Here is an 8,852-nt window from a genome sequence, read left to right on the forward strand (position 1 = left end):
CAAGTGGCAGCAGATCTAGGGAGTAGGTCCTGTTCTCCAAAACCTTAGTAGCCTAAGCATCTGCCACATTTAGTTACATTTAGGTTCAAAGAAAAATATAAGACATATTTAGATCTATTATTCTTATGGAATGAATTAAGTAACCACTTTATAAGAGAATATGACTTTCTTTTCTTTAGTTGTGGCAATCCCTCAGAATTTTCTGCTTCTGAATAACTCACAATTAGAGACAGATGAATGAGCCTACTATGGCCATGGAGAACAAAGGGTAAAATACAAGTGCATATTTTAGTCTAATGTGAAGGTTTTTCATCAGTTCTATAATGTTTTGGCTTCATCTTGTTGATGATGATGTCTCATTTGTAAGCCCATCAGAGTAGTGAGCCTCTTCAGCTCAAGACCACCATGATGGGTTGGGAGTCTGTCCCAGGGACAGAGTGCCCTTTGGGATTCAGGGAAGTCCCATTACCAGTGGCCAAGCTTGTGACAGAGGAAGCAAGCTGTACAGGGCTTTTTCCCATTTATCCTGTTGGGACAGTTTGCCTCCCAGTGCCCTGGCTTCCCGCACTGATGGCAGGAACCTGGGAGTATATTCTGACGACAACCTGTGGGGAGGCTGCAGGGCTTGTAGAGCAGCCAATAGTTGAGCCTGCCTCTTGTTCTTGTGTTTTCCCTTTTCCTTAGCCCTGTCCTCCTTATTCCACTGTCAATTAGAAAAGACTGAGGAGGCTAATTTGAGGATTTCCTGCATGAGGCACTGGGTTCTAAGCTGACTTTTGTAATTTCCTCCCAGTTCTTAAGGATGGATCTGAGGGGCATGTCCTGTGGTATGGAGACGCAATTACCCATCTGTGAAAAGAGAACAGAAAATAAAAAAGGAAAGAATGTGTCCCCTGTTATTTCCCTATTATCCTTTCCTGAACAGGTCATCCCCCATTTGTCCATAGGGTTCTGGAATGAGCCAGTATCACCAGGTACCCTTAACCTTGGTCTCATCTCATCACAATTACCCACTTGAGAACAGAGGAAATACTAGGGTAAACATGGGGATCCTATTTATTTCCAGGGTTCTGAAATTAACCAGTCTTATGGGTACCCCTAACCTTGCCTTCATCTCTGTTCTATTGGTAATCTATCCTGGGGTTGGCCTTCATCTCTCTGTCCTATGGGCACTTCTGTCTCTTGCATCTGCAGCCTTGGGCTGGCCTATATCCTTGTCTTCATGACCTTATAGTGACTCTAGCTTGGGGCATTCTGGCAACAAAATGATTATCTCTTTTCTTATAATCACATTTCCCCATGATTTTTAAGTAGATGAGTAGCCTATATTTTAGCTAATTTCTGCAAGAGGGCTGGACTTACCTCCCTTCAAATATGACCTTAAAGGTCTTGAGGTATACTGAGAAGGGCATGAAGGTGATTAGAGGAATGGAGGAAATTTTGTATTTTGGGTTCCTCATCCTCCCAGGGTAACGTGCAGAAAAAATACTTCGGCAGACAGGACAATCCTATTACTATAGGAGGAAGCTGGAGGAAGAAGGGGGATACTCAAGGAAAGGCTTCGTGTGCTTGCAAAAACGACAGCCCTTGGATTTGAGATGGCAACATTTATTTGCCCTTTTGACATAAATGAGAAATTCCGGAAGATGTGGGGCTTGGGATAAGGGCTCACAAATGCAAAGGAAGAATTTTCCCTCCTACCAAACGGGTGCTAACTCATAAAAAGCAAGTAGATGGGGTCCTTAAAGGGCCATAGAGGGAAGCCCTCTGAAAGTGAACAAATTGCTTCAAGAGCCACTGAAAAACTTGGCTATGGAGCATAACAGGGACAAAAAACATAGGGTAAGTCATAAGAAGCTGGCAGAGCCATGGTTCTAATTATTGTCTGTCCCAACAATAAGCCAAAAGGCATCCACAAGGGAGCCTGTTTCCTTGCAGCTGCGCAAATGTAGCAAGAGCCACAGGTGTATGAATAACAGGTAGTCTGTGTTTAAGGCAGAGAAGGAAGTCTTACGGCATGTGAAGTGAAAGCAGAGAAGAGACATACTTGCCTTTGAGGTAGACAGTCCAGTGGGTGTGCAAGGCCATTTCAGAATACACACAGAGAAAACAGGAGAGTAGGCAGTGTGGGTTTTGGGGAAAGACCTGATTTTCATTTCAAAAGCAGAGGAAGCCCCAGACATGGCACCATCCTAGGCTTTAGCCCTACCACTCTCACAAGCCTCCTGTCCAGGAGGGCCATTAGAGGCTCAGATCTGTTTGATGTGGACTTCAAGGTCTTTTCCACCTCCACAAGCCACTCATCAGTGTGAGATGAGAGGTCAGCTGTGGGGAGCAGAGCCACTGTTTGCCCCAAGGGAAGAATCAGGGGAGGAATCATTCTGGGCATTGCTTAGCAAGCAGGAGAGCAAAAGGAGAGAAGGAAACCACTTAAGGAGGTTGAATACCTCCAGCCCAAGAAGGAAAGGCGTAGAGGTATCTTACCACTAGGGAACATATGTGAGTCATGGCACTGAAGTATGTTAGCAGTGGCAAAGACATACAAGTCTGCAGCAGCACTCGATTCTTGCCTCCTTGAAGGAAATAATTCACCCAAGGATTATAGGCAGAATGAAAGACCAAGGCATGTTTTAGAGCAGAAGTGAAAGTTTATTAAAAATCATTGGAGCAGCGATGAAAGGAAGTAAAGTACACTTGGAAGAGGGCCAAGCAGGTGATTAGAGATATCCAAGTGTGCTGTTTGACCTTTGACTTGAGGCTTTCTATGTTGGCATGCTTCCAGGTTTTTCATCCCTTCTACCCCAATTCTTCCCTTGGGGTAGACTGTCTGCATGTGCAGTGACCAGCCAGCATTTGGAAGGGGCCACATGTGCAGTGTGTTTACTGAAGTTGTGCACCTGCTTATCTGAGGCATTTTTCCCCTGCCAGTTGAGTGGTGACCAATTACTACTTTAGAGAGGCAATTTAACATCCCCCGTCACTATCATCTGATGGTCACTTGACAATCCTGGCAGACTTAAATGTAAGGCTCAAACTATAAAAATCCTGGAAGACAACACAGGCAATACCATCCTCGAAATAGGAATGGGCAAAGATTTTATGACAAAGACACCAAAAGTAATCACAACAAAAACAAACATTAACAAATCGGATCTAATTAAACTTGAGTTTCTGCACAGCAAAAGAAACTATCAATAGAATAAATAGCCTACAGAAGAGAAAATATTTGCAAACTATGCATCCAACAAAGGGTCTAATATCCAGCATCTATAAGGAGCTTAAACAAAATTACAACAACAACAAAAACAAAAAAAGCAACCCCATTAAAAAGTAAGCAGAAGACATAAACAGACATTTTTCAAAAGATGACATACGTGTAGCCAACAAGCTTATGAAAAAAGAAGCTCAATATCTGATCATTAGAGAAGTGCAAAGCAAAACCACGGTGAGATACCATCTTACACCAGTCAGAATGGCTATGAAGGTCAAAAAATAATAGATGCTAGAGAGGTAGTGGGGAAAAGGGAATACTTACACATTGTTGGTGGGAATGCAAATTAGTTCAACCAATGTGGAAAGCAGTATGGTGATTTCTCAAAGAGCTGAAACAGAACTACCATTTGACCCAGCAGTCTCATTACTAGATATATGCATGGAGGAATATGAATCATTCCACCATAAAGATACATGCATGCAAATGTTCATTGCAGCACTGTTCACAACAGCAAAAATATGAAATCAACCTAAATGCCCATCAATGACAGATTGGATAAAGAAAATGTGGGATGTATATACCATGGAATGCTATGCAGCCATAAAAAAGAACAAGATCACGTGCTTTGTGGGAACATGAGCTGTTGTGGGAGCTGGGGCTATTATCCTTAGCAAACTAACACAGAAACAGAAAAGAAAATATCGAATGTGCTCACTTATAAGTGGAAGTTAAATGACGAAAACTCATGAACACAAAGAAGGGAACAACAGACACTGGGGTCTATTCGAGGATGAAGGGTGGGGAGGAGGAAGAGGAGCAGAAAAGATAACTATATGTGTACTAGGTTTAATACCTGGGTGATGAAATAATCTGTACAACAAACCCCTGTTACATGAGTTTACCTACGTAACAAACCTGTACCAAAAATAGAAGTTAAAAAAAAAAAACTTTAAGTCAAAGAAAAAAAAACTGCCTTGTAGATGATATGATTCTTTCTACAGAAAATCCCAAGGAATCTCAAAACAAACAAACAAAACCTTCGTGAAATTGATAAGTAGCTATAGAAAGGTTTAGGATACCAAAGTCAATTGCTTTCAGTTCTATCTTTGCAATTTCCTGTGAATGTATAATTACTTCAAAACAAAAAAAAAATCTTGAAAAATGACCTACTCTCATAAACCACAAATATATGTAATCTTGTTTGGGCTTGATAAATAATGGTGATAAATTACAAAATGACAACAAGAATTACTATTCTCTTTTGGATTTATTGATGGGAGGTAAGCCAAGGAATCCACAAAAAACATCTGGAAATGAAATAATTTATTTTAATATTAACATACTGAATCTTGCACACAACTGTAGCCTCACCTTTCAAATAAAATTAGTATTAACATTTTGGTATATTTCCATCCAGTATTGTGTGTGTGCTAAAAATTGAAGAATTCCAAAACTTTACTGTTCATGAGAATTACCTGCAAGGTTTTTTTAAACACAAACCACTGGCAACATTCGAGAGTGTCTGATTCAGTAGCTCTAGGTGGAGTGCAAGAACTTGCTAACGAGTTCCCAGGTAGTGCTGATAATATTGATACAGGGAACACATTTTTGGAATGCTTGACAAACACTATAATTCTATTCTCTTTTTTTTACACTCCAGAATACATTATGAACCTGTTTTATTGTTGGTCTTCAAAAACATAATTTTAATAGATTTACAGGTTTCCAATGTATTTCTGTCCCATCATTTATTTTTAAATTTGTATATTCTGTTGGAGCTCCAAAGTGGCAAAAATTATAGCTCCTCTTTTCTTTCAGTCTAAGTTTTGAATTAATTGAGAAAATAAAACTATATAGTAAAGCAGGAGATAAAATATTACCTTTATTAAAGAACAAAACTGTGATATTGGGAAGTGTGCGCAATATCTATGAGCAAGTCAGCTTCTGAATACTAAATCCAGGAATTAAGCAAACCTTCCCATTCTAGCACTGGAATTCTTGCATCACCAGGGATTCTCCCTGATGGCATATGCCCAAAGGCAGTTGGGGGCACATGGTCTGTGTTGGTTGCTTGACTCCCAAGAGAAGAATCCGTGGCTATCCCCATCAATAATAGGAAAAGAGCAACCTTTCAGTATAGTTCTATTCCACTTTCATGAGGCTATTCCACAGCACCATGGTTTAACACAGTTTAAAGTCACATGAGATACAACAGGTGAAACAGCTAAGGACAGGCCACGCCAAAATATGCCGCTTTGACATATTAATTATTTCAAGCTGAAGACACTTGAGAAACAGCAGATGCAGGAAGAGTCATCTGATGGCTCCTTTTCTACTGAAAACAAGCCACAGGATTTTCCATGAGAAAGATTCCCTCCCCGTGCCAGGAAGAGAAGAATACCCTTATCACCAGAGACTGGGAATCAATGCTGAAATGGATCTGTACAAACAAACATACTAAAATAACCCTTATCTTCCACTAGTTTTATTCCCTGCCCCATCCCCACCATATATCTCCTGGTGACTTCTCCACAGCTTACTGCTCCTCGTCCAAACCCTTTTGTCTTGTCATTTCTTCACAAATGTATTGTTGGGGCTCAGAAACAGATGCCCCAAATTCAATGCATTGACAGGCTGAACAGAAGAAGCCTCAAGGTTTCTCTGACCTTCTCCCTCTGCTGTCTCTCCCAAGGAAGGTGAAGTTCCTTTATCCATACATTCTAAAGATAGAGGAATTTCCTTTATCCATACCTACTTCCCCTTCCTGTAAGACCACAAATGTGACCACACCAGAGGCCCTTTCACTGTCAAAGAGAACTATTTACAAGTTACTCTCAGTTCCAGAATCTATTCATTCTCCCTCATAATCCTTTATTGCCCCTCAATGGAGTTCCTCTTCTCACCTCTCCCATAACCTGTTGTCAGGATGTTATATAAGCTTCTTAACCCCATTGCAAGGTGAGTAGTCACCCTGTAATTCGCTCCATGTGCACTTTCTGTGCACATTGCATGAAGGTAGTTAACTTCTTAAATAAATTTGTGTGCATTTTATCCTATTAAGCTGTCTCATGTCAGTGATTTTTCAGTGAGCTTTCCCTACAGTATCATTTCTTTATTTAAACGATATAAAAGCTGTCTGTTCCGGTCACTCCTTCAGGTCTTTGTCCTCTTATAAAGATCCCCATATACGCAGTGCCTCATGCCTGTAATCCCAGCACTTTGGGAGGTGGGCGGATCACCTGAGATCAGGAGTTCGAGACAAGGCTGGCCACCATGGCAAAATCCCATCTCTACTAAAAATACAAAAAAAAAAAAAAATAGCTGGCCATGGTGGCGGGCACCTGTAATCCCAGCTACTTAGGAGGCTGAGGCAGGAGAATTGCTTGAACCCAGGAGGCAGAAGTTGCAGTGAGCCAAGATCGCACCACTGCATCCAGCCTGGCTGTCGGAGCAAGACTCTACCTAAAAAAAAAAAAAAAAAAAGTTTGCATGCTGTTCTTCTGTTAACGTGTCTTATGCTGGTTTCATTTTTAAGCCTAGCTAGAGACTTAAAGAGGATAGAAAATTTTTTCCTCTCCCACATATGCATAGGTTTGAATAGAATCCTGCTCCTCAAGCTGGTGAAACCCCAGCTCCTTTAGGGTTCTATGGGTGGATATGTTCTTTACCATCCAATTATTAAGATTAAATTCCTGCAACTCAGATTGGGCCGGGCAGAACAAACGTGGCTATTGGCAAAGCAGGTGGTTCCTAAGACAGCCTGGGAAAATTTCTTTCTCCCCCAGTCACACACCCCAGAAACCTTCCCTGCCTACTCATTGGCCTTTTGTCAATGTCAAAGCCTTCCCATCAGGAAGTAAAGATGTCACCCCAACCCACCCAGAAGTTAAGGAAAGAGCAATGAAAAATGGATACTACACACTTCCTGAAAAAAAAAAAGACTGAGGCAAAATTAATATAAGTAGAGAGTTTATTGGGGCCACATTTGAGGACTGGAACCCAGGACCATAGATTCAAGTTGCCCTGAATATACACTTTGATTGGTAGCAGTTACAAGTTGTTTTTTTGTTTTGTTTTCTTTTTTTTTTTTTTTTTGAGATGTAGTCTCTCTTTGTCACCCAGGCCGGAGTGCAATGGTGCAATCTTGGCTCTCTGCAACCTCCATCTCCCAGATTCAAGTAATTCTCCTGCCTCACCCTCCCTAATAGCTGGGTTTACAGGCACCCGCCACCACTCCCAGCTAAATTTTGTATTTTTGTTTTTAGTAGAGATGGGGTTACACCATGTTGGCCAGGCTGGTCTTGAACTCCTGACCTCAAGTGATCCACCCACCTCAGCCTCCCAAAGTGCTGGGATTATAGGCGTGAGCCACTGCACCCAGCCTCAAGTTGGTTTTTTTGTTTTCTTTTGTTTTGTTTTTTTGAGACAAGGTCTCACTCTGTCACCCAGGCTGGAGAGCAGTGGCACAGTCATGGCTCACTGCAGACTCGACCTCCCAGGCTCAAGTAATTCTCTCAACTCAGCCTCCCAAGTAGCTGGGACAACAGGTAAGCACCACCACATCTGGCTAATTTTTAAATTTTTGGTAGAGACAGAGTCTCACCATGTTGCTCAGGTTGGTCTCAAACACCTGGGCTCAAGCAATCCACCTGCCTCGGCCTCCCAAATTACTGGGATTATAGGTGTGAGCCACTGCGCTCGGCCACAGGTCAGGTTTTAAAGGAAAAAAGGAGGCAGTTTCTATGTTGTTTATCAAGATGTTCTTAAAATAACAAGCTATTGATTGGCTATACGTTGTTCTTTGTATCACAAATTCCAGAAACACGAAGATAATGAGTGAGGCAACTAGTCAGGAACAAAATATCTTTAAACAATTGCCCCCAGATATAGGTGCAGGGTGGAGGTGGGAGTGACTGACATCCTAAACTCATGTTTCTCTGGGCCTGATAAGTCTTGTATAGCTCACGTGACTCAGACTGCTCTGAGTTATTTTTTCTTCTCATTTCCTAAAAGCAAAATCTGATGGAGAGCATGAAGGTCTTGCAATCTAGAAAGAAAATTCAGTCATTCTTTCAATAATTATGTAACCATCCAACAGATTCACCTTACCTACTCCCCAGATACAGCCAGTTTATCAAGACAGGGGAATTCCAACAGAGACAGAGTTTAATTCATGCAGAGCCAACTGAACAGAAGACTGAAGTTTTATTATTCAAATCCATGTTCCCAAAAATTCAGAGGCTGGGATTTTTCAAGGACAGGGGAGGCAGGGGAATAGGTGCTGCTGATTAGTTGAGGATGCAATCATAGGGGTGTGGAACAAGGTCGTAGTGCACTGAGTCTGCTTCTGGGTGAGGGCCACAGGACCAGTTAAGTCCAGAGTCGTGGGTCCAGGTGGGGCCATCCAGTCATCATAAATGCAAAAGCCTGAAAAGACAACTCAAAAGGCCAGTCTTAGGTTCTACAATAGTGATGTTATCTGCAGGAGTGATTGAGGAAGCTGATTTCCAGAAGAATGACTAGTCATCATTTATACCTACATCTTAGCCGAATTCAGCCTCCTCTCATCCTCCTAACCTGATGGTCTTAGTTTTACAAAGGCGGTTTAGTTTGGGGAAGGGCTATTATCATTTAAACT

This window comes from Nomascus leucogenys, chromosome 12 (assembly GCF_006542625.1).
Source record: "Nomascus leucogenys isolate Asia chromosome 12, Asia_NLE_v1, whole genome shotgun sequence".
Taxonomy (NCBI): Eukaryota; Metazoa; Chordata; class Mammalia; order Primates; family Hylobatidae; genus Nomascus; species Nomascus leucogenys.